Here is a 6,283-nt window from a genome sequence, read left to right as displayed (position 1 = left end):
GGCATGGTCAGCAGTAAAACTCACATGAAATGCTATCAACCTCCTGACCAAGCATGGATGTACCCCACACCCCTTGGAATAGTTATTCCATCTACTGGATGGGTGGTGTTTCTGCAGCTGCTGCTTGCCTCTTGCAACTAAAACATTGTAGGCACCAAGCTCTGGATATTTGAGTACACATTCTCATACCGAGCCCCCACGTAAAGCCTTTCAATGGCAGCTGTTTGAAGTCCCAGAGATTCCTCATCAACTGTATAATGAACAGAAGGACAATACTAGCCCTAGGCAAGATTCAGAAACCTACTTCTATTCAATCTGAATAAGCCCAACCTTTCTCTAAGGGAATGGTTCAGCAGCAACAACAACTTGCATTTATATAGCGCATTTAATGCAGTAAAATATTCCAAGGAATGTTATCAAACAAAAGTTGACACTGAGCCACATAAGGAGAGGTGACCAAAAACTTGGACGAAGAGGTAGGCTTTGAGGGAGAGAGAAAGAGAGAAGAGAGAGGGAGAGAGAGAAAGCAAGAGAAAGAGAAAGAGTGAGCAAGAGAAAAAGAGCGAACGAGAGAGTGAAAGAGTGAGCGAGAGAGAGAAAGAGCGAGCGAGAGAGAGAAAGAGCGAGCGAGAGAGAGAAAGAGCGAGCGAGAGAGAGAAAGAAAGAGCGAGAGAGAGAAAGAAAGAGCGAGAGAGAGAAAGAAAGAGCCCCCCTCGGAAGCTGAAAGCATGCCCACCAACGGTGGAGCGGTGGACATCGGGGATGCGCAAAAGAGCAGAATGGGAGGAGCAGAGAAATTGCGAAGAAGTGTAGGGCTCGAGGGGCGAGGCCATGGAGGGATTTGAAAACAAGGATGGGAATTTTTTAAATCGAGGTATTTACGGACCAGGAACCTATGTAGGACAGCGAGCACAGGGATGATGGGTGAATGGGATTTGGTGCGAGTTAAGATTATTCGAAAGCCAATGTGCTGGGCCAGACTTCAGTATCTAAAAGAAAGAAAGACTTGCATTTCACGACCACCGGACATCTCAAAGGTCTTTGTAGCCAATGAAGTACTTTTTGAAGTGTAGTCACTGTTGTAATGTAGGAAACACGGCAGCCAATTTGCACATAGCTAACTCCCACAAACAGTAATGTGATAATGACCAGATAATCTGTTCTCAATTGATGTTGATTGAGGGATGAATATTGGCCAGGACACCAGGAATAAATTCCTTGCTCTTCTTCGAAATAGTGCCATGGGATCTTTTACACCCACCTGAGAGAGCAGATGTTGCCTCGGTTTAACATCTCATCTGAAAGATAGCATCTCTGACAGTGCAGCACTCATAAGAACATAAGGAATAGGAGCAGGAGTGGGCCATATGGCCCCTCGAGCCTGCTCCACTATTTACTACGATCATGGCTGATCCGATCATGGACTCAGGTCCACTTCCCTGCCTGCTCCCGATAACCCGTTATCGGTTAAGAAACTGCATCTCGGTCTTAAATTTATTCAAGTACCCAGCTTCCACAGATCTCTGAGGCAGCGAATTCCACAGATTTACAATCCTCCGAGAGAAGAAATTCCTCCTCATCTCAGTTTTAAATGGGCGGCCCCTTATTCTAAGATTATGCCCCCTAGTTCTAGTCTCCCCTATCAGTGGAAACATCCTCTCTGCATCCACCTTGTCGAGCCCCCTCATAATCTTATACGTTTCGATAAGATCGCCTCTCATTCTTCTGAATTCCAATGAGTAGAGGCCCAACCTACTCAACCTTTCCTCATAAGTCAACCCCCTCAACTCTGGAATCAACCCAATGAACCTTCTCCAAAGCAAGTATATCCTTCTTAAATGTGGAAACCAAAATTACACGCAGTATTCGAGGTGTGGCCTCACCAATACCCTGTACAACTGTAGCAAGACTTTCCTGCTTTTATACTCCATCCCCTTTGCAATAAAGGCCAAGATTCCATTGGCCTTCCTGATCACTTGCTGTACCTGCATACTATCCTTTTGTGTTTCATGCACAAGTACCCCCAGGTCCCGCTGTACTGCAGCACTTTGCAATTTTTCTCCATTTAAATAATAACTTGCTCTTTAATTTTTTTCTGCCAAAGTGCATGACCTCACACTTTCCAACGTTATACTCCACCTGCCAAATTTTTGCCTACTCACTTAGCCTGTCTATGTCCTTTTGCAGGTTTCTTGCACTGGAGTGTCAGCCTAGATTTTTGTGCTCAAGTCTCTGGAGTGAAACTTGAACCCACAATCTTCTGATCCAGAGGCAAGTGTGCTACCAACACAGCCACGGCTGACACAACCTAATGAGAATGGAGTCTATTCAACCTACAGTGTATGCCCCTATCTTACAAAGATCCATCATAGTGTCCATTGGACTTAAACCATAATAAATTATTCCATTAAAATGTTCTTACTAGTCTGGAGTATGTGCCCTGTATCTCATCAACAATACTATTTACTCATGCAGGCAACTCTTGATTGGCTGGAGATGACATCCAGCTATCTCTGGTAAACATAGAAATTTACAGCACAGGAGGCTATTTTGTGTATTGTGTCTGCATCAGCTCTTTGCTAGAGCAATCCAAAATTAATCCCACTGATCTCTACCCATAGTCTATGATTCTTCATCTGCTTTAAATATTTATCCAATTTTCCCTTAAGAAATGCAATGGTCTCTGCTTCAACCATTCCCTGTGGCAAAGCATTCCATGTTTCACATGTGAACACATATCTCAAACTCCCTCCTTGCTCTCTTATAGATCATTACAAATGGATGATTCTTGTCACTGACTTCCCAACCAGACGAAATATTCTTTATTTTTTCACTATCAAAGCTCTTAATATTTTAATGACTAGTATTATCTCTGCTTCATCTTCTCTGCTCCAGTAGAAATTATCCCAATATCTCAAGTCTCCCATCATATGTACAATCTATGTGGCATGTTCTCTACGACTTGAATGTCATTCCAAAAATGTGGTACGCAAAATTGCACACAGTACTCGAACTCTAGCTAATGTGATTCCTATATATAAAAAGAGAGATAGAACAAGCCCAATATGCTTAACGTCAGAGGTAGGAGAGATAATAGAATCTTTAATCAAAAGAAGTAATAGAAAAACATCTAGAAGCTGAAAATATAATAAATAGTAGTCAGCATGGATTCCAAAAGGGAAGGTCAATCTTATTGAATTATATTAATGTAGTAGATGTAATATATTTCTATTTGCAAAAAGCCTTCGATAAAGTAACACAGGTCAGAACATGTGAGGGGTTTAAATTGCCCTCGGCCGGAAACGGGTCACACCTACTGTTTTTGAAGTGTTCTGGCCGCCGCGATGGATGTGGTGCCTATCCGGCAAAATTCAGCTCTTCTGGGATATTTTTCCAGCGGGACGGAAGTGGATCATCATGGGGGCGGAAGTGAGTGCGGAGCGGATTGGCCGTCACTAATGGGGCGGAACAGAGTGTCTGCAGCTGTCAGTTATCAGCACCGCACTGATGGCGTCATCGCGATGGCACGTCACAATGTCGCTCCTCTTCAGTTAAAGGGGAGAGCTGCTGCGAACTCTGTATATATTTTACTTAGATCCACTGGGCCATCAGGGAGGGTTTCGGCCGGGCCAGCGGCCTGGCACCCAAGAGGGGCATAATTGTCGAGCTAACCTGGCAGTTGGCCGACAAAAAAACAATATGGTGGCCGTGGCAGAGCGTCCTCCCCTTTAAGGCAGAGTGCACTGACAACAAAAGCTGTCGGAGGCATCGACCTGCAGCAGCGCCGCTCCGGCGGGGCAATTTCGCAAAGGAGTCCCCGCCAGATGGTAAGGGGTTGGTGCATGCATGCCACGGCGTGAAATCAGGCGGAGCGGTCCCAAACACCGCTCCGCTCCTGAGGAAGGGCATTTTCTAAAATGGCGGCACCTTCACGGAGAGTTGGCGGCCATCCCGTGTCGCCCTGGTCAGAGGCCTTATCGGAAGGGGCAATTTTGGCCCCATGGAGTCAAGGGACAAGTAGCAGAATTGATAGCAAGTTGGCTACAAAACAGAAAGCAGAGAATAATGGTCAATGGTAGTTATTCATATTGGTAAATCGTGGGAAATAGTGTTCCAGTGTTCCTCTGGGATCAGTGCTGGGACCACAGTTGTTCACTACATAAATGATTGGACTCACGAATTGGAGGTACAATGCCATATTTGGGGATGGTACCAAATTGGGGGGGTGTTAATTTGGAGGAGGACTGTGACAAAATATGGGAAGACATTAATAAACTTGCTGAAAAGGCGTGTTATTGGGAAATGAATATCAATATAGATAAGTGTGAGGTAATTCATTTTTATAGGAGAATAAGGAGACCACATATTCCTCAGAAAATAAGGGGGAAAAATTGATGATCGCCAACAAAGCAGTCGGTGTCACCACCAACTGCTGTTAATGGCCGCTCGAAATGGCCACACCGCTAACCAACCTAAATTGATGTGGGGGGCAAGGAGGTAGGTGACGCAGCACTAACCTTAGCTGCAATGCCATCCAGGTGGTGTTGCACGAGGGATCCGGGACCAATTTGTTGTGCTGATGCAGCGTTGTTGCTTCCCAGAACATCGGTGTGCAAGGCTGTGAAGTTTGCAATGCATTGTGGGCAGTGAGGTGCTCTGAAATTTAAAGGGCAATGCACTTTGAAGCAAAACAAAATATAATGCACTGATTTGTTTATTTCTCAAATAAAGCAATGTGACTGAGTACTGTAGACTTGAGTAAGTGTGACCGTAGTCTCTTTATTCTGACTCTAGAGTGCTGGCACAGCATGGGAGGCCTGCTTATATACAGTGCTCCCAAGGGATGCTGGGATCCCTTGGGACTCCAACAGATGCGCCCTCTGGTGGCGGTAGAAGGCTGGTTACAAGGTGTTGCACACATAACAGATTCAATATATTTTCAGCCCTTTATCTTTTTACATATAAATATTTAAAAGAAATTTCAAAAGTGATTATTCAGTTCGGAAAGCTAAATTACCTTCCTAAACTGAACAAATGGGAAAACTGCCTCAGCACTAACACAAATGGTTCAACAAGGGAAGGAGCACCCAGGGTCTTGCACGCAGCACTTCAGCTTTGTGCAAGAGGTCAACACTACAAGCTGGTCCTCTACCCACAGAGGCCAGGAGGCCCTCCAGAAACAACGCTGTGGGAGTATATCAGTAAGACCATTACTGCCAGTAGTGTCATCCCAAACACCTGGTTCCAGTGCCCAAAGAAGCTTCATGACCTCAGCCCACTGGTCAAAGTCAGTGAATGCATCTTCAAAAGCTGTCACCTACCAACTGCATCACTAGCCTCCCGCACTGCTCAATGCACGACCCCCAATTACTCATCTACCAACAATCTGCACCAATCATGAGGCACACCTCCCATTCCTAGCATCACCTCACCCCCTCGAAGGAGACGGTGCTGGCCATTCTTGGCAGGTCCTTGGCCAGTGGCGGGCTGAAAAGATACAAGATGCAGGTATCCTCGTACATTATCCCTCTTCTGCACCTTTAAGTTTCCCACCCTTCTGTCAGCACAACTCCATCCTTCTGTCTTCCTCATTTCATACACCCAAGAAATGCATCCTGCCCAGCCAGTGGGATCGCAGGCGGATGATTCCATCCCAGATATCCCAACCACAAAGGGGCTGTCTGGGATGCATCCTTCCGTCTGATTTCCACTCTGACTTAATTAATCTTCCGCCTCGTCCTCTTTTTCCTCTTCTGCAAGCGGATGCTGTAAATGTGAAATGACAGCATAAGATGCTGCAAATACTCAGTTGGTCAGGCAGCCTGTCGACCCGGGACGTGAACTCCACTGGTGTTGCATGACCTGCTGAGTATTCACAGCATGTTCTGTCTTCTCAAAGGCATTCACTTACCATCAGACCTGGCAAGTGTCCAGCAGCACTCCCAAAACACTTAAAAACGTTTCACATATATTGCAGCAAGCCACCATTTCAATAAAATCCAAAAAACCAAGGTCAAACCCTTCCATTCAAACTTACCTGATTGATGTGTGTGTCCCTTGAACATCTGCAGATATCTCTCCTGTCAGCGTCTGTCAGCCTGCTTGTACACCAGATTGAGCGCAGGGCACCACGCCGCCATTTTCTTTCACAGGGCGCTGCCAAATACCGGCAGCGCAGTGCCCACGGATATGGTGACCGCCACAGGGATCACCTCCAGCTGGTGTAAGAGTGGCGGCCGCCATTCTTTCGAGAATCGCTGGCGCTAACGGATGGTGGTTTGTA

The sequence above is a fragment of the Pristiophorus japonicus genome, chromosome 5, assembly GCF_044704955.1.
Source record: "Pristiophorus japonicus isolate sPriJap1 chromosome 5, sPriJap1.hap1, whole genome shotgun sequence".
Lineage (NCBI taxonomy): Eukaryota > Metazoa > Chordata > Chondrichthyes > Pristiophoridae > Pristiophorus > Pristiophorus japonicus.
The sequence above is the reverse complement of the archived record's forward strand: the minus strand, read 5'-3'. Positions refer to the sequence as shown.